The 3,172-nt window shown below is 42.9% G+C and overlaps 1 non-coding gene across 1 annotated transcript; it reads right to left on the reverse strand.

The window, feature by feature from the left end:
• Positions 1–1,982: 1,982 nt before the first annotated feature.
• LOC126957804 (small nucleolar RNA U13) lies at positions 1,983–2,086 on the reverse strand. The gene has a single exon (XR_007726967.1). It is a non-coding gene; the product is annotated as a small nucleolar RNA U13 (small nucleolar RNA).
• Between the last annotated feature and the right edge of the window lie 1,086 nt (positions 2,087–3,172).

Consider the following 3,172-nt stretch of genomic DNA (forward strand, 5'->3'; position numbering starts at 1 on the left):
CGAACTCCTGACCTCAAGTGATCCCCCCGCCTCGGCCTCCCAAAGTGCTGGGATTATAGGCGTGAGCCACTGCGCCCAGCTAAAATGCAGACTTTTATGGCAGATGAGTGGAAAGGCAAGGGAAGCTGGTTAAAATGAAGATTCTCAGAATCTACCGGTCACCTGCTGAATCTTTGCCCCAAGAAATCTGTGTTTTTACCAAGTTTCTCAGGCCAGGTGTGGTGGCTCATGCCTGTAATCCCAGCACTTTGGGAAGGTGAGGCAAGTGGATCACCTGAGGTCAGGAGTTCGAAACCAGCCTAGCCAATAGGGCAAAACCCTGTCTCTACTAAAAATACAAAAACTAGCCAGGCATGGTGCTGGGCACCTGTAATCCCAGCTACTTGGAGGCTGAGGCAGGAGAATCACTTGAACCTGGGAGACAGAGTTTGCAGTGAACCGAGATTGTACCACTGTACTAGCCTAGGCAACACAGTGAGACTCCATCGCAAAAAAAAAAAAAAGAAGTTTCTCAAAGATTTCTGATTTACATTATAATAGAACTGCTGCTTGAGATTCTGGAAAGATTCATTAAGTTCATTATATATGGACTTAATGCTCAATCTGAAGGATGTTGGAATAATAAGAATAATCATGGGAAACAGTCAGGGTCTTTCTCCTGATGGCATATGGGGCATTTTCAAGTGGGATGGGAATAGTTAATGTGTGATCTAAGTGTTGATCTAATACAGGGCAGAAACCAATATGAGCAATGCTCCAGGGCACAACCCCTTACTCACCCACACCTCAAAATAATTTTACCAACTGTTCAAAGTCCAAGTGACAAAGGGCAGTGCTGGTTGTCATTGTTCTTGGGTGAGTCATACTATACAGTTTACTAATTCCTCTTCCTCCTCAAAGCTGCCTTTTTCCCATCTTCTAGGGGTTGAGGATTGTTTTTTTTAATCACACTCCACAAATGTGAACGTCTTTTTTCTATCACACTACCAGGATCTCTCTTTCTTCTTTCTCTCTAACTGTGCGTGTGTGTGTTTGCACACGCGTGTGTATGTGTGTTTCTGAATTTTGGACAATTTTTATGAAGTTCTATAGAATGTAATTTTTGTGTGTGTGTATGCACGAGGCCAGGTTTTAAAATATATACATTTATTTAATTTTTTAAATATATGTAAAATTGTTAAAGTATCACATACCTACAAAAAGTGTACATGTCAGCCAGGTGTGGTGTCTCACACCTTTAATCCCAGAACTTTGAGAGGCTGAAGCAGGTGGATCATTTGAGGTCAGGAGTTCAAGACCAGCCTGGCCAACATGGCAAAATCCTGTCTCTACTAAAACTACAAAAATTTGCCAGGCGTGGTGGTGCGCACCTGTAGTCCCAGCTACTGGAGAGGCCGAGGCAGCAGAATCACTTGAATCCGGGAAGCAGAGTTTGCAGTGAGCCAAGATTGTGCCACTGCACTCCAGCCTGGAGGACAGAATGAGAGTCTGTCTCAAAAAAAAAAAAAAAGTACATATAAGTTTGCAGTTTCATAAATTTTTACAAAATTCATATACCTAGAACCAGAATTCAAATCAAGAATCAGAATACTACCGGAATCCTGGAAGACTCACTCATGCTGTTTTCCAGTCATGAATTCCCACCCGGGTAATGTGAGCCAAAAATGAAATTATAAGCTCCTCCCGCAAATGACTGAACAGACCCTTCCTCTCCACCAGGAGGATTTCAAACCGTGGTAGGAGGGTCGGCTATGCCTCATTATACTCTACTCCCATTGGAATTCAGGCACAGCTGGCCAGCATTAACATTAAAACAGAGATCTTATGACTGACAAAGCAGACTCTTTGTAGCAATAAAATACCAAATTCCAACCTGATTCTAGTATAGCATCACATTCAGATAGCAGACCCTGAAAGGAATGAAAATCTTTTGCCCCAGAATATATTTCTTTGACATATTTGTATTTATTATTTTTCCTTTATGTCAGACAGGTAATGTGCCAACATCCTAACGAGGTTTGAGGGTGGCACATCTGATGCATGCATTTGAACGCCCTATCATTACACTCTTGAACTACAAAAGGATCGACTTTGACGTATTTTTTAAATGGCTCTGCAAAGCTGTATTTCGTGGGGGAAATTTACTTTCTATAGAGAATCCCCTTCCCTTTCCAAGTCTTTTTCTGATCCTGAAGAGATTGGCCGAGAGACCAGCACCTTTTAAAGTTCTAAATAGAAAACATTTGCCATGTGTTGCCTCTAAGGGTGGTCACCTGTGAGACTTTATCTACATAATAAGAACCTTGCAAATCTCCACAAGTCCTTATCTTAACCCAAACACTCCTTTCTATTGATTCCAGGTCTCCAGGTAATAACTCTTTCAACCAATTGCCAGTCAGAAAATCTTTGAACCTACCTATCACCTAGAAGCACACTTCCCCCGACTTGAGTTGTGCTGCCTTTATAGATAGAATAAATGTATGCTTCACATGTATTGATTGATGTCTTACGTTTCCCTAAAATGTATAAAACTAAGCTGTAACTGAACCACCTTGGATACATTTCTCAGGACCTCTTGAGACATTTCTCAGTCTCTTGGGCCATGGTCACTCATATTTGGCTCGAAGTAAACCTCTTTAAATATTTTAGCTGGGCGCGGTGGCTCACGCCTGTAATCCCAGCACTTTGGGAGGCCGAGGCGGGCGGATCACAAGGTCAGGAGATCGAGACCACGGTGAAACCCCGTCTCTACTAAAAATACAAAAAAATTAGCCGGGCGCGGTTGTGGGCGCCTGTAGTCCCAGCTACTCGGGAGGCTGAGGCAGGAGAATGGCGTGAACCCGGGAGGCGGAGCTTGCAGTGAGCCGAGATCGCGCCACTGCACTCCAGCCTGGGCGACAGAGCGAGACTCCGTCTCAAAAAAAAAAAAAAAAAATATATTTTACAGAGTTTGACTTTTTTCGTCAACAGTAACAACTGTTCTAACTTCTAGAATAATAGATTAGTTTTTAGCTGACAAAACAGCTCACACCTGTAATCCCAGCATTTGGGGAGGTTGAGGTAGAAGGATTCCTTGAGCCCAGGAATTTGAGACGAGCCTGGGCAACACAGTGAGATCTCATCTCCACAAAAAATTAAAAAAATTAGCAGGGTGTTGTGGTGTGACTGTAGT

This window comes from Macaca thibetana, chromosome 6 (assembly GCF_024542745.1).
Source record: "Macaca thibetana thibetana isolate TM-01 chromosome 6, ASM2454274v1, whole genome shotgun sequence".
Classification (NCBI taxonomy): domain Eukaryota; kingdom Metazoa; phylum Chordata; class Mammalia; order Primates; family Cercopithecidae; genus Macaca; species Macaca thibetana.